This window comes from Arvicanthis niloticus, chromosome 6 (assembly GCF_011762505.2).
Source record: "Arvicanthis niloticus isolate mArvNil1 chromosome 6, mArvNil1.pat.X, whole genome shotgun sequence".
Taxonomy (NCBI): Eukaryota; Metazoa; Chordata; class Mammalia; order Rodentia; family Muridae; genus Arvicanthis; species Arvicanthis niloticus.
In genome coordinates, this window is record NC_047663.1 from 3,349,203 (window position 1) to 3,370,110 (window position 20,908).

Sequence of the window (20,908 nt, forward strand, 5' to 3'; positions counted from 1 at the left end):
AATCTTTTAAAAAATATTTTTTAAAAAGATTTAGCTGGGCAGTGGTGGCGCCTTTAATCCCAGCACTTGGGAGGCAGAGGCAGGCGGATTTCTGAGTTCCAGGCCAGCCTGGTCTACAGAGTGAGTTCCAGGACAGCCAGGGCTACATAGAGAAACCCTGTCTCGAAAAACAAAACAAAACAAAACAAAAAAAGATTTGTTTATTTATCTTATACATATGATTACACTGTCACTGTCTTCAGACACACTAGAAGAGGGCATTGGATCCCATTACAGATGGTTGTGAGCTACCATGTGGTTTCTGGGAATTGAACTCAGGACCTCTGGAAGAGCAGTCAGTGCTCTTAACTGCTGAGCCATCTCTCCAGCCCAATAATAATTATTTCAATTAAAGAAAAAAAATCCATCTATACGAAGTACCTCTTTTAAATGTTTTCCTGTTATGAAGTTAGCAGAAAACAAACAAACCAACAAACAAAACAAACAACAAACAGAGAAACATGACACATCACTCCCTTCCTTATGGAGCCTCTTTCATGGTCTGTCAGTGACCCGAGGGCTTCCTCCTACCGCCCTGCACCTGTACCCTGGGCAAGCACAACTCCCAGCATTGGGCAGATGGTGCAGCCAATGCTCTCAATGGCTGAGTGGCTTCCAGCCCCAGGCCCTGAACTCTCCATCTTCCTGCTTCAGGACTACGACTGCCCTGCTTGCTTGCTTTCTTTTTAAAATTTTTTATGTGTCTGTTATTTTGCCAACATCTTTGTATGTGTGCCGTGTGTGTGCAGTGCCATTGGAGGCCAGAAGAGGGTACCAGATGCCCTGGAACTGGAGTTCCAGCATTGTGAGCAGCCACACGGGAAGGGTGGGATTTCTGGGAGGCTGGGAACTTGTTACATTAATGCCCTGGCTGTGTGAGAGGCTCTCCCTAGAACTCTGATGGGGACAAGGGAGGGACCCACCAGCACTTGCAGCCAACCATGTACAGAACACCCAGACTCTTGGAAGCTGGATGCCAGGCTCTAGTCTTGATCTCCGGCTCCTCTCCTGGTGGTACAGGGGAAGATTAAAGAGTCTGCCATCTTTCCTAAGCTCAGGCATCTGACCCGTGAGCTCGCCTTTTCTGAAAAGGTAGCCCGGGAGGCCACCTTGCCACACCTCTTCTCTGTCAACCTGGCCAGCTTTTCCTTTCCAAGGTGGACCATCATGAGCCCCCACCACCCCTTCTCTCTGCTCCAGCCCACACCCTGAGGTCTTCTTGTCGCATGCACCCCTTTGCTGGCCTCCGGCCCAGCAGATGAGCTCTTCCTCCCTCTGTTCTCTGTCTGCTCTGACACAGCCTGTAGTTCACTTCAGTCTGATGCCTATGTGTAAGCATGCGTGTGTGCCTGTGTCCCTCCCTATTGCCCCAAACTGGTCTATTCAAGATCTCCCCAGAGCCCCTTCTTTACACTCTAAATGGGTGCCCCCAAGTCCCCCCATTTCCTTCCTTCCATCCACCTCCTTTGCTGTGTCTTCGGGAACTTTCTGGCCTATATCCATCCCTTTTGTGACTACCTTCCTCAGACACTCCCTGGAGGCTGCCACTGGCCTTTTGCTGGGTTTCCTCTGTTTCCACAGTGACTGAATCTACACTGCATTCAGACAGTCTACAGCAGCACAACACCTCACTAGGACATCGGAGGCTCATCATCCTTCTGAGCCCCAGAGTCGGGCACTGTGTGTTGGCCTTTATAAGTGACAGTCACAGTCCAAGGGCTTAAGATCTAGGCCCCATCTGCATCTGAGGAGAGGTAGGGCTGCAAGTTAGACCATCTGACTGCTGTCCCACCCCATCTACTACTCCCCACCCAGGTCCCAGGTCCCTCTACGTGTGCCTGTGACCATCGCCCCCACAAAGCATTTCTTCACTCAGGAGCGCGCTCTGCTTTTGCATGAGGCCTGGATCTTTTACCTCTAGCCCTGGTATCACCTTGACTCCTGCGTCGCTTGCTGAAACTGCTATAACATGCTCTCTGCTGCCTGTTCTTGTCCACCGCACCTCAGCTGCCAGGTTAATCTCCCCAGAATGCCGTTAGGACTGGCGCCTTGATCATCTCACTTGTCAAGTGCGGGGTTCCAGCTCCATAGCTCAGCATCTTTAGAGCTCAAATAAATCCTTTGGAATCCTGAAGACCATTATCCCCAAAAATGTATGTGGCTCAGGGAGACCGCTGGTGGAGCTGGTGTCGGCCCTAGCCTGCCGGGGCTTTGCAGTGCTCAGCCAAAGAGCCAGGCAGTGTGAGTTAGTGGTGGGGAGGTCAGTGTGGGGGAGGGTCAATGGGGGAGGGTCAGGGTGAGAGGTCAGTGGGTGGGGTCAGTGTGGTAGGGTTGGTGGGGGTGGATCAGTATGGGAGGGTCTGTGTGGAAGGGTCAATGTAGGAAGGTGGGTGTGGAGGGTGAGTGGGAGGAGGGTCAGTTGGGGTCACTGTTGGGGATCAGTGTGGGAAGGTCAGTGTGTTGGGGGGTGGTTAGTGGGGGAGGGTCAATGGAGGAAGGGTTACTGGAGGAGTCTTCCCATGCTCACAGAGCAGAGCCCAGCAGAGAGGGCTGCATGAGAGTTCTGAGTGGCTGTACAAAACGGCCACACCAGTGACATGCTCTCTTGCCCTTTGGAGCCCGTGCATGGTGCATAGATGTGTGTGTGTGTGTGTGTGTGTGTGTGTGTGTGTGTGTGTGTGTGTGTATGCCTGCCTGCGTGAGTCTGAAGTTCAGATGTGAGCAAAGGATAGAGCCCTGCTGGAGGGAAGGGGAACTCCGCCTTTTCTAGCGGTGTGAACAGCAGCCCTGGGTGCTTCTCAGCCGAAGCAACACCACTCCGATCTCTGCTCCATCATGACAGGAAGCGATGTTCCATATCTGTATCCAGATCCTTTCTTCCTCTGTGGACACCCATGACACTGAACAAAGCGCCCACTCTTGATGGGACTTCGGTTGAATTTGATTGTGTGGACAAAGATCTGGTCTCTGCCAAGGTCACGCTCAGAGGTCTCAAGGTCCCAAGATGAACAGGAGTTTAGGAACAAAGGGATTATTCAACCAATTACTGCGCAGGATGAGATAAGAAATCTCAAATGTGATGTTCAGGGACAGTCTAGAAATGTCCCCGGAAGCAGAGGACAGGGCAGCAGAAGGTGCTGATGCCAGCCAGGCAAGGACAGGAGCAGAGACAGCCATTCTAGGCACCCTAGAAGTTTGTGAATGGAACCAGAGGAGCCCCACCAGGACCACCTTGCATCCCCAGCCCTCCTGGAATCAAACAGCTCCGGCTGGGCCACCAGCTCTGTGAGAGACACATGCGCAGACTGGTCCCTGAGGACAAGCCCCATAATTACCCTAGGCTGCCATCAAACAGCATCCACCGTAGTGATAAGCCACACTGGGCGGGAGGTGCACCAGCCCACAGACACCTCAGAGGTGGGCCGGTCCTGCTGACATCAGCGGCTCTCTGCCTGAGACAGAAGCCCCGGCCATACAGGAAGAGGACCTTCCCCGGAGAAAACCTGAGCTAGCCGCCTGCGCACTGCCAGGCATCGCCAGAGCCCACAGGAAATTGCTATCTCATGGGTGGGATTTTTTGCCTAGAGTTGTTCTGGGCAGATGACATATTACTGATGTGACTGTCTGGGTCCAGTAATCCAACTTGACAGCCCAGGGAGGCCTGGGAAGGTCATCTCCTATCCTGCCTCATTCTCTGTGTCTACCTTTGTAACCACCTGCAGAGGCAAGCTGGAGCCAGCATGGTCTGTTCACTTTTGTGAGGGACCAGAAGTCACACAGCAAACATGATAAAGGAGCAAGAGATCGTGTGGCCACTGACACTCATCTCCACACCTGTGCCTCATGCTACGGGACCACAGGACCTGGAAGGAGATGACGCCAGACTCTAATGGGCCAGACTCCAGCATAATTGTCTGGACAGTGAATATTAAGGTCCCAGATCCACAGTGTCCAGGAAGAAGGCCACAAGCCACACATGGCCTCTGAGCAGTTAAAGGGTGCTGACTGCCAAAATCCAAAAGGGATTGCCAAGACTTCCAAGGGCCGTAATAATGAAGAAGACGGCTCCGTAATGTTTATATTGACCACATGTGGAAGTAAAAATATTTGGGTGCATAAGAATAAGCAAGTATAGTATTAACACTCATTACGCTGACTTCTCTTTGCTCTTTAAAAATATGTCTATATCTTTAAATGAATTTCATTTGTGTATGAATGTTTGCCTACCCGCGTATATGCAGGCTAGTTGCCCATGCAACTTAGGAGAGAGAATTATAAATAGTTGTGAGCCACCATGTGGGTGCTGAAAATCAAACCTGTGTCCCCTACAAGAGTAACAAATGCTCTTAACTGCTTAGCCGTCTCTGCAGCCCTTCTTTTTACCTTAAAAAAAAAAGCAGCTACCAGAAATTTAAAAATCATCATAGTCCGGTGTGGAGGACGGCTTACACTTATAATCCTAGTGCTCAGAAGGCCGAAGCAGGGGGAGACGGTGAGCTCCAGATTAGCCTGGACTATAGAGAAAGATCCTGTGGCAAACGAAATAACCACATAGATGAGTTGGTCCCAGAACTCAGACGGCAAAGTCAAGAGGGAGACTGCTTGAACCTAGGAGTTCAAGACCCTGTCCCAGAATAAAATAAATCTCAGAGGTAGTACTTATTCATTCATCTATCCATCCATTCATCCGTCCATTCATTTATCTTGAGACAGGACCTCATTCCATAAGCCCAAGCTGGAACTGAAATTATTCTCCTGCTTCAGCCTCCTGAGTGCTGCGATTACAGATATAAACCACCGTGGCTGACTTAAACATATTCTTTTGGAATAACCTGATAATATGGGGTTTTAGTTCAGGATGAAGTATTTCCCTCCCATGTGCAAGACCCTGAGTTCAAACTCCAGGGCTTCGATAAGTAAACAGAGTTAGAATCCTTGCCCATGAAGCACAGGCTTCGGGTCCAATGCCTACTGCCAAAAAAAGAGAAAATCTGTTTAAACATGGTCCATTGTGGAAAAGTGTAAGTCACCCCTGCCTATTCCCAGATAGAAAAGAGAAGAAAACCCCCTGTTTCTCTTCCTCCCATCTCACACAGCGTCTGTATTGACCAGGAAGCTGTTCTCAAACTTCTTGGCTGAAACAATCCTCCTCTCTCAGCACCTCCAAGAAGCGGGATGGCATTTGCATCAGAAACTAGATCTCGTAATGGAAGCGCAGACATCGCTAACACCCTGCACAGTCAGAGGGGCTCAGACGCCATACTTGCTGGGTGATATAAGCAGGTCATGTGACCTCTCTGAGCCTCATGTGTGGGAGCAGAACACCCCCTGTCTTAGCATTAATGGAGCACCCTCTGTAAAGCATTCTGCACCATCAGGGCCTCGTGCATGGCGCACCAACCTGAAGGGAATGTGGCTTTGTCACCAACGCCAGTGTTTATGGCACATCTTATCTATTCCTACAAAAAGTATTGCCACACACATGCCTGAACCCATGCTGAGACCCAAGGAGGCAGCGCAGAGATGACAGCCATACCCCCGCCCCCACAACAGTCCTGGATTTATGACAGAGAGGAGGAGATAAGGCACGAGTGACCTCGTCCCAACACCCTGTGATGACGTGTCCACCCCTGAGCAGCAGGTGAACTGATGAGGACAAGCACGTCCCCACAGCAGCACCTTCAGAGCTGGCAGAGAGAGCTGACAGAGCAGGGCACAGTGGCACACAGTGTGTCTGGCACACAATAAACTGACATCATGTGCTTGGCACATAGTAGGTCTTCCATGTTTCCTCCTGGTCAGAGCAGAGCAGGAACTAATGCAGAGGCCATGGAGGAGTGCTGCTTACTGGGTTGCTCCCCACGACTGGCCTCAGCATGCTTTCTTATAGAACCCAAGACACCAGCCCAGGGATGGCACCACCCATGATGCTGGGCCCTACCCCATCAACCACTAATTAAGAAAATCTCCTACAGGCTTGCCTACAGCCAGATCTTGGACTTGCAGAAACATTTTCTTTTTTTTATTTTTCTTAATAATTTATTTATTTTATGTATGTTGATGTTTTTCCTGCATGTGTGTCTATGTGAGGATATCTGGTTCCCTAGAACTGGAGCTACAGACAATTGTGAGATGCCATGTGGGCGCTGTGAATTGAACCCGGGTCCTTAGAAGAGTAGTCAGTGCCCTCAACTGCTGAGGCCTCTCTCCAGTCTCCAGAGGCATGTTCTTAGTTGAGGGAGGTTCCCTCCTGTCAGATGACTCTAGCTGGCTTGAGCTGACACACGAACACATTACCATGAAGCCAGAGCCTTCCCTTTTTTGCTTGTCACCAAGATCACAAAGTCATAATATCACATAATAATAATATCATATCATAATAATCACACATTTCAAACATTCCAAATATTAAAAGTCCCACAATCTTCAGAAATTCAAACACTTAAAAATTCACTCTCTTAGGGCTGGAGAGATGATGGCTCAGTGGTTAAAAGCACTGGCTGCTCTTCCAGAGGTCCTGAGTTCAATTCCCAGCACCAACGTGGGAGCTCACAACTGTAACTCTAGTTCTAGATGACCTGCCACCCTCATACAGATGTGCAGGCTGAACAGCAATGCACATGCAAGTAAATAATCACAAAAATTATGTTTCTTTAAAATCTAGCTTCTTTTAGAATCTAATGTCTCAAAACTGTGGGCTCCTATAAATATATATAAATATTTTTTTTTTCTTACTTCAAGAGAGAAGAACTGGGCTGGTGAGATAGCTCAGTGGTTAAGAGCACTGACTGCTCTTCCAGAGGTCATGAGTTCAAATCCCAGCAATCACATGTGGCTCACTGACTCACAACCATCTGTAATGAAGATCCGAATCCCTCATACGAGTGAGCAGGGTCTGGAGCGAACAGGGCTGGAACAAGAGGGAAAAGGGGAAGGAGGAAAAAGAGAGAGAGAGAGAATCAGAGCACAATCAGAATCAAATAAAAGCAAAATCACTCGGTATCCAATGATCTGGAATTCACTCACGATCTTCTGGGCTCTTCCAAAGGGCCTGGGTCATTTCTCTGGCTCTGCCCCTTGTGGCACTCTATGCTCAGGCTGGTTCCATTCCGCTGCTGCTGCTGTTCTTGGTGGTCATCCCATGGCACTGGCATCTCCAAAATTCTGAGGTCACTTGGTGCAACTGGGCTGCTCCCTCACCATTAGCCTCTGCTGGGCTTTCTTCAGGGACTCCAACCCTGTCACACAGTGTCAAGCCTCAGGTGCTCTCCATGACCCCTTCCTGCCTTCAAAACCAGCACCACCTGGGTGACTCTTACACTACCCAGTTCAGCTGCCAGTCAGAAGTACGATGTTGGCCACCTCTGGATCACAGCTTCTGTGTGCTGACCCTGCGGAAGCACTTCAAAAGACTTCACCTCAGTGAGGCTGGTCTCTTCTTAATCACAGCTGATTCTTCAGCCCCAGCTGACCAGACATCACAGACTCATCACATTAAATGTGTGTAGAGTCTTTGCATCCCTCTGAGACGTCACAAGCCAGGCCTCCGTTGTCTGCACTGCACTCTCACCATGCAGGCTCCCACAGGACAGCTCCCTGAGCTCTCAGCACTCAATGGCTTTTCTAGCCCAAAGTTCCGTAGTCCTTCCACAATTCTCCCCAAAACATGTGGTCTGGTCTGTTCAGCTGGCTACTCAAATCTCCATCTGTGAGTTAAAGGTTTTCAGGAAAAACCCATGTCCCAACAGTGACACATTGTTCATCCGTAACTGCCTCTGCTACAAATCCATCACCCTCCTGCACCAAAGAGCTTCCTGGGAGCAAATAGACCCAGTAGTCGGTCCACCCTGAATAGTGGACAAGAAGCCTTCCCTGTATCCAGGTATCACCCATAAGGCTGCCAGCGCCAGCCTCAGATGGTCCTGACACCCTTAAGACTGCCCTGAGGTAAGGTCTCTGCACCTGGAAGGTCTCCACAGTCCCCGGCTGAGGCTCCATCTCCTGGACACATGTATCGGCTTCCCCAAGGACATGGCGGGTATGTCACTCTGCTAGCAGGGAAAGAGCCCAAACAGTCCCAAGACAGGATTTACCCTACAGGCTCAGGAAGGCCTCCCTTGGGTCTCAATTCCACACCCTTCTGATGGCCATCAGGGATACATGACCGGCTACCTGACTAGGAACTCTGGCCCAGACCTGGCTGCCATGGTTTCTGCCTTGTTTATTTGGTCTTATAAGATTTTATCTATTCTAGTTACTTTTTGTGGGTGCAAGGGTTTCCTTGCATGTATGTCTAGGCATGTACCACATGCATGCCTAATGCCCACAGAGGTCAGAAGAGGACACTGGATCCTCTGGAACTGAAGGTACAGATGGTTGTGTGCTGGGAACCGAATCCCGGTCATTTGCAAGAGCAGCAAGTGCTCTTAACTGCTGAGCCATCTCTCCAGACCCTTGTCTTTAAAAACAAACAAACAAAAAAGGTTTTATTTTAAATCTTGTGAGGGTTGGGGAATGTGTGTACATGTGAAGGCAGGTGATGGAGCCCCTGGAGCTGGAGTTATAGGTGGCTGTGAGTTGCCATGCAGGTGCTGGGAACAGAACTCAGGTCCTCTGCAAGAGCAATATATACTTTTGACCGCCGAGCCATCTCTCCAGTCCTTGCTGCCCTGTCTTAATAGGAAAAACAAAATCAAACCAGAACTCACAAGAACAGCTTGTAGCAGCTCCCTCCTCCAGGAGCAGTCTGAAGCAGTCTGCCTATGAGGCCAGTGGCCCTCTCTGAATATCAGACGTTCTATCAGCATAGGGAAATTGAAGCACCAAGAACACAGTCTGACTTCAGCTCCACCCTCTGACTCATGCACTCAGAAAGGAGCTGTGGGACTTCAGGAAAGATGACAGAAAGAGAGTGGGCAACTGATGCCAACGGCAGGCTGGCTGCTCTCTGCCCTGGGAAAACACTAATCATATAGGCTCTTACACACACACACACACACACACACACGCACACAAGTACATATACATACACGCACATATACACGTGTACATATACACATACACAAACATACATACAGACAGACACATATACATACATACACACGCATATACTCACATACACACACATACACACATGAACATACATACACATACACACATATACACATACATACAAACACATACATACACATACACACACATATGCACACATACAAATATATACAAACATCCACATACACACATACATAAATACATACAAACATAAACATACACATACACACACAAACACATATACACACATACACCAACACATGCATATATATAAACACACATATACAAATATGTACATACATACAATCACACACATACACATGCATACACACACACACACCCACAGGCACATATACATGCATACACAAACACACATACTCTCACACACACAACATAATTAAAAATGAAACCTTTAGCTGGGCAATGGTGGCACATATCTTTAATCCCAGAACTCAGGAGGCAAAGTTGGGTGGATCTCTGAGTTTGAGGCCAGACCTGTTCCAGGACAGCCAGGGATACACAGAAAAGCCATGTCTCAAAAAAACTAAATAAATGAACAAATGAAAATTAATAAAATAAAAAATTTAAGGCGTTTAGAAAGTCAGGCCAGAGCAGGGGTGTGCTGGTAAAATGTTTCCCTAGCATGTATGAAACCTTAATTTCAATTCCCAGTGCCACAAAACAGAGCATCATGGTGCATGCCTGCAACTCCAGAAAAATGGGAGGGATCAGGAGCACAATGCCAGCCTGGGCTACATAGGGAATTCAAGGCTAGCTTAGGTTACATAGGATGGTTAAAATAGAAACATCCCTACAGGCTTGTGTGTTGCATGTTTGAGTCTCAGCTGGGAGCACAATTTTGATGGGTGATGGGGCCTTGTTGGAGTGGAGGTCACAGAGGCTTTGACAGTGGTGGTCACACCTGGTCCCTAACCCCTCACTCACTGGTTCATCAAGCTGGACTCTAATGGAATCTATACTCTGGTCAGTTGTGGGTTCCCTATCCGAGCTGAGTATGCATGTATGTCGCCTCTCTCCAGGAAAAGGTTTGTTGCACAACAGGGTCTCAGAGATTTGAACTTGGGGTCTCATGTTTACACAGGAAGTTCTAACTGTCCTCCCAGCCTCAATTTTTAGACATTGCTCACCTTGTTCTTAATAGAACTTACTTAGTGGAAAATTCCTAACATTGATTGCATTTAACAACCAGTTCACAAAAATCGTGAGACTGTAGCCATGAGCTCTGGTAAGCCAGTGCCAGCCTAGCAACCTACACATGTGCCAGCCTACCTGTTCTGGACAAAGACCTGTATATCCACTGACCAGCACACACCGGTATCTACTGCCTGCCAGGCACTGTTCTAGAGTCTGGGGACACACCAGAAACTAAGCTGGTTCCTCGGCTGCAGTTCTCAGTAAGAGAGCCACAGCCTGCAGATGATCCTATCAGTCAGTGGGGACGCCCTGGAAACAGGGCAGGACTCTGGGAGAACTGGTGGGAGCTGGGTAAAGCCAGGATAATAACAAAGGAGACTGAGGCAGGAGGGTCAGATGCCAGCCTGGGCTACTCAACAAAATACTCACATGGGGGGAAAAAGACAGCAGAGCCAAGTGTAAGTAAAAGGGAGGACACCCCAGACCACAGCCACCATTAGTACGGAGGACACCCCAGACCACGGCCACCATTAGTACGGAGGACACCCCAGACCACGGCCACCATTAGTACGGAGGACACCCCAGACCACAGCCACCATTAGTATGGAGGACTCCCCCGACCACGGCCACCATTAGTACGGAGGACACCCCAGACCACAGCCACCATTAGTATGGAGGACACCCCAGACCACGGCCACCATTAGTATGGAGGACACCCCAGACCACGGCCACCATTAGTATGGAGGACTCCCCCGACCACGGCCACCATTAGTACGGAGCACACCCCAGACCACAGCCACCATTAGTATGGAGGACACCCCAGACCGCAGCCACCATTAGTACGGAGGACACCCCAGACCACAGCCACCATTAGTATGGAGGACACCCCAGACTGCAGCCACCATTAGTACGGAGGACACCCCAGACCACGGCCACCATTAGTACGGAGGACACCCCAGACCACGGCCACCATTAGTACGGAGGACACCCCAGACCACGGCCACCATTAGTACGGAGGACACCCCAGACTGCAGCCACCATTAGTACGGAGGACACCCCAGACTGCAGCCACCATTGGTATGGAGGACGCCCCAGACTGCAGCCACCAAGGACGGAGGCCCTGAAGTGAATCGGGCAACTGAGCTGTAGCCCTTGCATGTTGACATCCAGTGGTGATTCCCAGGTGGCTTCAGGACTGAGACCAGACTCTGTAGGGTGTGAAGCCAAGATCCTTTCTCATTCTCTCTCTCTCTCTCTCTCTCTCTCTCTCGCTCAAATGAATAAACTGGGGCCTCACTTCATGAAAGCCCAGATCTGTGGTGTGGGAGTGGGGAGACTTGGCCAGACTCTAACCACTTGGCACCCTTGTCTCCATGCTCAAGACTGCCAGCAGAGGTCCACAGGCCCCAATGCCTGCCATTCTCCTACCTGAGAGGGGCCAGAGCCCCTAGACTCTCCACTCCTCTGAATGGAAACTCCAAGAGCAGCTTCCTGGGTATCAGGACTAGGACGGACATACAGTGTTGGGATCACAACTGGAGTTCCCACCACCATGCTGAATGGAAACTATGGTCAGCTCCACTCCTTGGAGCATCTGCTGGATTGGACCGAGCTGTGTGGGGGGGTCTGGGAACAGAGGGAAGCAGACAGCAGACAGGAATGGAGTCACACACAAGGAGAGGCAGCAGACATAAGGAGTAGGCTGCTGCCTAGCAGGACAGGATGACTTCATGGGTGTGAAACCCAGCCCTGAGTGTCTTTGCTGTTCTCTCTCATGGGCAGCCACGTTAAAGTCATCTGTAGAGTTTGACATACAAGGCATTACACACTTTCATTGTGCCTCAAAAAATGAGTACATAGCCCTTCCCTGTATTAGTCTGACAGAGGATTGAGAAACGGTAACAAATGGGCTCCTTGTGGGTAGGGTTGTATAGACTACGGATGGGTAAGACGAGGACATGACTTAGCAGTTGTTTGCCAGCACCCACGAGGCCCTGGGTTCAGTCTCCTATGCAGAAATGAAAAGGAGAGGGGAAGGAGGGGAAGGAGTGAGTAGAAGGAGAGGAGAGAGGGGGGAGGGGGATGAGAGGGAGGGGGATGGGGAAGGGGGAGAAAGGGAGAAGACAAGAGGAGAAGGAAGGAAGAGAGAGGAGGAAGAAAGAAAGAAAAAATAGATAAATAGATGGATAGATGGTCAGGTTCCAAGAAGTTGGAAGAATAGATTCTGGGGGTCTGGGTGTGTTCCAGGGAGCCATGAAGATCCTTTTGTGGCACCAAGTCATTATAACAGGGGTGGGACTGAGGGAGTGGGGAGCCTCATGGTTTGGGGCTAAGGCTTGCAAGAAGTTGGTCTCTAGTGGGCTTGTGGAGTCTAGGGCCTGGTTTTTGCTTTTTGTTTTGGTGCTTTAGGCCCAACTAGGACCCTGTGGTCCTCCTCACACACCACAGGCTGTCTGCTTGGAGCAGACAATTGTGGTGGCTGAGCCCAAGCCTGTTCGATATTCTATTGACAAATTCACCTTGGCAACCTGAAGCCTGGTTTCTCAAGAGTGCCCGACCTCATGGTGATACTGTGCCTTAAAGGCACCCCCAGAGCCACCTAGCTAGCTTATGAGTAGGGGAAGGGGCACAAGGCCAAGCAGGAGCACAATGTGGGGGCCATTTGTGTCCCCACCCTTTCCAGGCACAGAGACGTCACAATAAAGCCTCTCACCATGCTTGCCAGACATAGATGCTCAGCTTTAGCGGCAGGCTGCTGCAGAGGTGGCATCTGAGGGCCAGAGGAGCTCACTGAGGGAGAAGCCACTGACGTACACTGCTACTGATCAGGCCTCTAATGAGAACCATGAAAACTGCAGTGGCTAATCGATGTCGCTCAGAGCATCGGATCGGGCTCTGTGGACTGTGCACACAAATGTCGCCCTTTCTTTCTGAGGAGCAGAGCTGCCTGGAGCATGGGATAGATGCACAATACAGGACAGACCCAGGCGTTTCCTCACCGACCCTTCAACCCCTGAGAGTCAGAACACAGGCATGACTCCAACCCCTGGGTCAAGCTGAAAAGCTAGTGGGGGAAAAAAAAATCTGCGCCCAGCTCATGGCTCGGTAGCTTAAGTTCATACAGCATAGAATCCGTGTCTGACTGTCAAGATCTATTTGGGGAAAAAAGGCAGAAGGCAGGCGGGGCACAAACGGGAACGTACCTCTGGTAGGAAAACAAGGAGCTGAGAAGAAAGCAACTGCAGCCCAGTGTGGGAGGGAGACTCCTCAGCCTGTCTCTGCGTACTTAACAGCTGCGACTGGCTTTTAGAATTCCAAGAAAGAGTGCTCCCCCACACCAGCTCCCACGGACGATTTCTGTGGCTCAATACAACATTCCTTGGCTTTTATAGTACTAATTCTCGGTCCCTGGGGTGAAAAAATAAAATCCAGCCATCACTGGCAGGTTGAAAATTCGAAGCATCTTGTCTCTCTATGGCACTCTTTTTGCGAGGCAACCCTATTCTCTCTAATGGAAGATAACACCGGCTTCAGGCGAGGGGGTGGGGGTGGGAGGCCCGTTCTGAACCTTCCCATTCAAACGAGTCAAAGAATACAGAATCACCCCATTATAACCATTACTGTCAAATCACAGGGCAGTCAGCTCACTGACACAGGCCAGACGGACATCCGGGAGAAATTGGTACTGCCAGAGCTGCTTCTGCAGAGAGAGGGGAAGCATCAGGCTTTGGGCTTCTGTTCTGGCCCCGCCTGCTGCTTCTACAGCCCCTGTGTCTACTGTTTCCAGAGACTCTATAGCCATAGTGTCAGAGAGTTCTGCAAAGAGGGGAGATGGCCAGAAGATGCCTACATCCCAGGCAGGGGTCCCAGTTCACCACACCTCCCCAGAGATGCCCTTCCACTGCCAGAACTAGGGTTGTATGCTGACTTTCATGGAGTCCCAGTATATCAGCCCTCATAAAACAGTATTAAAAATTATATCTTCAAGCTGGCCTAGTGGCATATGCCTTAAATCCCAGAACTCAGGAGGTGGAGGTAGGTGGATTTCTGAGAGTTGAGTCCAGCCTGGTCTATACAGGGTTCCAGGACAGAGAGGTGACACAGTAAGATCCTGTCTTTAAAAAAAAAAAAAAAAAAAAAAAAAAAAAGACACCCTCAACACTGTTAGCATAATGACTAGCAGACTACAATAAAAGCTAAAAAAATTCCCCTTGACCTTGTTTGTGCTCCTGATTTAAAAAAAAATAAAAATTCCACCTGTGATGGAATAACGTTTGGCCTTCCTAAAGAAGGGGCTTCAGACACCTGTTACAACACAGAGAATTCCACGGGCACTGTGAGCAGGACACAGGAAGGCAATTCTATGGGGTTCCACCTACAGGAGGCCTCACAATAGTCAGGTGTAGGGCTGGAGCCACAGCTGGCCGCTTAGTGGGGATGGAGAGAGGGCTCAGTGATTGACAGAGAGAGGGTACTTGTTGCTCCCACAGAAGACACTGGTGGGTATCCCAGCATCCGCATGACAGCTCATAACCATTTACAACTCCAGTTCCAGGAGATCTGTTTCCTTCTTCCAACCTCCAAAGACACCAAGATACACGCCACATGCGGGCACAACATACATAAAATAAAATAAAAATCTTTCAAAAAGAGCCAAGCCCACAGAGAACATGAAGAATGGGGGCTTTGAGTATTTAATAAAGACAGGTTCCAGTGTGGGAGAATGGCAGATTCTACAAGTGCATGGAGTGACCTGCCTAACAATGTGCATGAACTTAATCTAGCTAAACTAAGCACTAACAGACGAAAATGATAAGCCTTGTGCTGTACACTTTACCACGTTTTTTCCCCCACTGCCGGGACACAGTGCAGGGCCTCCTATAACCTAAAAGGAACCTGCCACTGAACAATGTCCCCAGCCTGTTTGTTCATGTGTATATTGGTGTATTTTTATTTATTTTATTTTTATAACAATTTTTGCTTGATTTCCCAAACTGGCCTTAAGTTTAAGATCCTTTTGGGGTGGTGGTGGCACACACCTTTAATCTCAGCACTCAGGAAGCAGAGACAGGTAGATCTCTGAATTCTAGTCCAGCCTGGTCTATGAATGTACAAATTACAGATCCAGTTCCAGGACTGCACAGAGCTACACAGAGAAATCCTGTCTGGGGAGGCCAGGAGGGGAAAAGGAGTAATTTAAGATTCTTTCCCCAGGGGGCTGGAGGGATGGCTCAGTGGTTAAGAGCACTTGCTCTTCTTTCAGCTGTTAACCAGGGTTAAGTTCCCTCAAGTGACTCACTACTTCCTGTAACTTCAGCAGGAGGGGTCCAATACCCTCCTCTGGCCTCTGTGGACACTGAACATACATATACATACACTTAGGCACACACACATAGACATAAAATAAAGAAAAATAAAGAAAAGATTCTCCTATCACAGCCTACTAAGTAGCCGGGATCGCAGGCATACACTACCATATAGGGATTACCACAAATTTTAAGTACATAATTTTTAAAAGTAAATTATGACCTGATGTGGTACCACACATTTTTGATCCCAGCACTTAGGAAGTAGAGGTAGGCAGAGCTCTGTGAGTTCAAGGCAAGCCTAGTCTACATATCAAGTTCCAGGCTAGCCAAAGCTACATAGTGGAACCTTGTATCAACCAAACAAAAATCAAGGAAACAAAAAATTGAAAAGGAAATTAAAACTGGGGATGTAACTCAGCTGGTAGACCACTTTCACAGCACACACAGACACCTGGATTTGAACCCCAACTCTGCACACAATCCAGGACGGTGGTGCACAACTGGAACCCTGCCACTTTGGGGAATTCAGGATCACCCTCAACTACAAAGTTTGAGACCAGTTTGAGCTACATGAGACCATGTCTGAAAAAAAGAAAACATTTTCAGAAATCCCTAAGAGTAGAGGGCACTGCACTGGAAATGGAGAACTGTCCAGAAGGCTTGCAGGATGGCTCCATGCAAGAGCATGCCCTTCCTCAAACAGGACCTACACTCTCAGTAGTTCCTCCAGTCAATGACTAGGGGCGGAGACATGGAACTTTATCTAGGTCACCCTGTGATTATAAATTTATAAGTAAGCACTTTTCAAGACATAGTCTGAAGCTGGATATGAGGCCTGTAATCCTCACATTCAGGAGGTGAAGGGAAATGGATTAGGTGTTTGCAGCCTAGGCTACCCGAGGCCCTGTCTCAAAACAAACAAAACCCAGAGAGACACAGTCTGGCCCACTCCTTATCTTTTTAAGGTGAAGGTTATTATCGCCATGTAAGTCTTGGGGTCACTCTTCCCCTACCTAGGTATCTCTTGGGGATCTAGTCTCAATAATTGTCACCAGGAAGCATCCCTCAGTAGGGAAAGCACTAGCACTTCACTTTAATATGTCGAGGGTCTCGTGTAGTCCAGGCTGACCTTGAACTCCTGGCTTTTCCGGCCTTTCTTCCCATCTGCTGATGTTAGACATAGGCACCACTGTACCCTGTAGACTTCTTTTAGAAGACCATGTGTTTACCAGCTGACCTCTTCCCGTTCGCCCAGGACCCCCACTGCTGACTGTAAAGCTGGCTCACCTCAGGTACCTGCCCCTTCTTGTAGTTCTTTTGCGAACAGAACAAGGGTGCCTTGGACTCTTTTAAAGACTTCCAATTTAACAGTGCAGGCTTGTCCCTCCGGAGACTCCAGTCTGGGAGGAAGGGCACCGAGCTTGGGATGAGGAGGTGGGGGTTGTGGGGAGGGCTCAGAGGGAACAATAGCCCTCACCTAAGATAGGTTTAGTTCTGGGTGTTCAGGAACTCCTAGGGTTCAAAGTCTCTCAGAGGATGACTGTTTCTATCCAAAGGCTCAGGAGTACGAAGGCGGGGTTGAGCACAGGAGGCAGGACCTTCGAAGATTGCTAGGCCATCCCAGCGACAGGGAGACACCTCTACAAACACACTGGGCCCAGCATACAGTTAAAGAGACTAAGGATAGCCAGGGCAGTCTGGAAGCCTCGAGCCAGCCCAAGAGGAGCTCGCCCCCTAGGGGAGGGCTCAGCAAGTGCAGGCCTCGGCGCCCCTGCCCCAGCTCCGACCACTGAGCACTGGAGCTGGCAGGTGAGGGGCCAAGGTTGTCTCAGGAGTTCTCAGGGACCACCCTGGAAAACATCCTTACGAAATGAGTTGGGCAAGGGGACTCCTTGACCGAGACTATCTTTCTGGAGGGGGAATCAAGGAGACACCCACACATTTCAGGATTCAGGAGGTCCAGAAAGGTTGGACTGAGTGACCACATCCCACGACTTCGTCATCGCGCGTGGGGGTGGGGCCTGGACCCGGGATGTTGGGGGCGCTCCACGGGGAAGAACGAAGTTTCACCGAGGTCAGATTAGGTTGTAGAAATGCCCAAAGCTCAGTTTGACAAACACGATGTAGAATTGGGGGTGGGGGGATGCCCAAGGCCAGGCAGCACGCTGGGCCCTACCAGCCGCCATCCACCGTCACAAGATCCCCGACCACCATCTTCGTTCGGCCCTAGGTCTTGCGAGGACAACCCCCCACCCCACCCCCAGGTGTTCAGTGTAGCTTGTGGCGCTCCCGCCCCAGGGGATCGATCGGCTGGCGGCGACGCGCAGCCCGGGCTCCCAGCCTTCGCCTCCTCCCCCTCCCCCGCTCGGGCTGCTCAGGACGCGGCCTCCGAACAGCGTCCTCGCCGTTCCGGGCCGCGGCCAGACCGGGCTCCGGGCCAGCCAGGGAGGTGGAGACGCGCCTGGCCTTTCCGATCCGACCCGCCCCTCTGCCCAGGGTTTTGGGGGAGCCAGAAGAAAGCGAGCCCATCTACTCTGCCTGCTGAGCCCGGAGCCCCCTCTTCTCCCACCCAGGATCCAAATACCCCCCGGGCGCGCGCTTAACCCTGTGCGCGCCGTGAGGCTGGAGCTGGGGAGGAGGATGGGGGCGGGGAGGCGGTGGCGCCTCGGCTGACGATCTCTTCGGGGTCCGCCGGAGCGATTTTCATTTCATTCCGGGGCTGGCTGCAGCAGCTAGCTCTGGTTGGGGGGGAAAAAAGAAGAAAGAAAGAAATCTGGCTTGTGTGTGGGCCCCGCTGGGTTTGGGCGCGCGACGGGGGCACCCGAGAGCAAAATGCAAGGGGCGGGTGTGTCGGGGCGCACCTCCAGGCCAGAGGGGACCCTGGGACAGGCGGTGGGCTAACGAAACCCAAATAAAAAGCACAGGGTTTGCCAAGGCCGTTGTGCGCGCGTGCTAGCAACAGCGGTGGGCGATTGTGTCGGCTTCAAAGATCACATATGAAATATGGTCCCGGGGGCGCTGATCCCCAGGTCGGCGGGGCCGCGGAATTAAGCACGGGGCACGAGGCGGGTGGGCTCCTTCAGGCCAGCCTGGGGAGGCCTCTTGACGTTAGGAGAGAATGGGCCAGCGGACGTCGCAATCCCCCACGCGTCCCGCTTCAGCGCCCGCAGACCCCGGCGTGCCGCAATGCAGAGGCACGGCCCTGCAGGGCCTGTGTGGCCCCAAGGGTGCCCAGGTTCTGCCAAAGGGCCACTGCCTCACTGCCCCGGTCCTCTGAGCCCGCGGCCCCACCCGTGTACCCTGCCACCTCTAGTCTATCTGCACCGCAGATCCAGCACCCCGCGGGTTCTTGGAGTGGGACCTGGGGGAGGGGGGGGGGGGCTTCGCGGTGCAAATGAAAACAAATCCTTCGCGGGTGGTGTGACAGAGGGCAAAAGTGGGGGTTGGGGGACGCGTCGAGGAGATCCCTGGTAAACAAAGCCGTTCTTCCTGGAAGTGTGCAGGGGAAGGAGTGTAGGGCTCCCTCTCGCACGCCCTCTTCTCCACCCCACCCCCAGGAGTTTCACCGGGTCAGCTCCCCCTAAGCTAAGCCGCCGCTTAAAAACTGTTTTTACTAACGTCAGCTCTCAAGTCAAAAAGACAATTTCCCTACTAAGGACGTGGCAGAGAAAGGAGCAGTCTGGTAGTCATGCCCACTGAAATCCCCTTGGCTGTCTGAAATCCACCCGGGGCAGCTTGTCTGGGAGGCTTCTGGACCACTCTTTCAAACAGAGCCCAGAGTTGGGGTCAGAGGACGGCGATGGCAATCTCCCGTGGACCGAGAACTCATTCACCGAGACGGCTCCTTTAAGAAGTTTATTTTCCCCCGGTCGGCACGGGTCACGCTTGTTCCAAGACTGGATTCTCAGTAACTTTTCTCCACTCTTCAGTCATTAAAAAGTTCCCAGCCTCTCCAGGATCGCTTCCTTTGCCCTACCTTTCTAAGCCCGAGCCTATCACTGGGCGAGGGAACATCGCTCCTCTCTTGGGGCCCCTAAAGGCCCCTGGGGGCCCCAGCCCGTGGCGGCATCTGGAGGGCTTCTGTTTCTCAGCAGAGTCGACGGAACTAGTCACCCTGTTTGGAAAGGGGCGGTGTCAAATGCCCTGGATTAAAGAGTCTTTAAAAGGCTCCCGTGGGGCCCCTGGGCATCCCCGGTTGAGGACAGGGGCCCCAGTAGAAGGCTCTGGGAATCCAGGGTTTGGAGTCAGTCTCTCCCGTGATTCCCTCGGAGGTGCCGAGACAGGGGGTTGGGAAGGTAGGGGCTGCCCCAAGGGAGACTTTCTAAGAAGAGTTTGGGCACATCAGGTGACCTCACTGGCCACCCCCGGACTTCTGCCCGGTTTTCTCTCAGCCTCGCATTGGGGCTGGTGGATCTGAGCTGTCCCCATGGTAGTTGTCACAAGAGGGTGGTCTAGGACCTGCCTTCAGGTTAGGACAGCGACCCGAGAGTAAGTCACTTTCTTCATCTGCCCACCCTCCACGAGGACAAATAACAGCCTGAGAGCCTTGCTGCGTTGGCGGGTGCTTCTGTGTTTCAGTCACCTTCAGAGCTGTCCACGCAAAGGCCTTCGGAGAGCTGGGCGGTGGCGGATGGCATTAGGTGTTTGATTCCAGGAGGCCCCCCTCCGCAGTTAGGGAGCCCGGGGGTTCCTCTAGTTAGATCATGTGCAACTCCAGAAAAGATGCTCTGTGCAGGAGAGTGCGAGCTCTTCTTTCCCGGTTTGCTGAGCGGTTCCTGTGCAGACTCGGCGTCGGGGCACCCAGTTCCTTTCAGTGGCCCCTAAGGTCCAAGTCTGGGCCCCTGAGGGCCCCGGACCCTGCGAGCCGATCTTGTCTGCTATACAGCCCCACGCCCCTGCTGGCGGGTAGGCTACAACGGCTGCCTGCCCTCCCCTAAGCCAGGGTTCTGGATAATACAGGAAACACCCAGAGTAAACAGATTTTCCTGGGGATTTTTTGAGTAAAGAGACCGGCATTGTCGGGAAGCTCAGCTTCCCAGACTGAGGGACTGGCCTACACAAAGTTGCTCCAGACCTCCCAAAAGACCGGCTGTGCCTATGACCTGGGTGCCTGGGGGTGAGTGTGTGCTGTTGAACGACAGACCTTCACCCCATTACCTTGAGGACCCCTCGCTTTCTGACTGAACTGTTCCGCAACAGTTTCTCGGCTTGAGCACACGTTAGGCACGTTATGGATGTGTGTGTACGTGTGTAAAACATCCAAACACAGTAGGGGGTGACCCTTTTCTAGTGCCCTTCAGCCCCTAGAGTTGGGGCGAGGGTGGTCACCCACGTCCCATCTTGCGGCTCTCTCC

At 51.3% G+C, this 20,908-nt stretch overlaps 1 long non-coding RNA gene across 2 annotated transcripts; it reads right to left on the bottom strand.

Moving 5' to 3' along the window:
* Positions 1-5,989: 5,989 nt before the first annotated feature.
* LOC143442588 (uncharacterized) lies at positions 5,990-17,821 on the bottom strand. Of its 2 annotated transcripts, XR_013110861.1 has the most exons (4): positions 16,842-17,821; positions 13,449-13,653; positions 11,674-11,871; positions 5,990-8,712 (listed from the first exon to the last, which is right to left on the bottom strand). It is a non-coding gene; the product is annotated as an uncharacterized LOC143442588 (long non-coding RNA). The 2 variants fall into 2 exon arrangements; XR_013110862.1 differs by lacking the exon at positions 11,674-11,871 and having other exon boundaries at positions 16,842-17,816.
* Between the last annotated feature and the right edge of the window lie 3,087 nt (positions 17,822-20,908).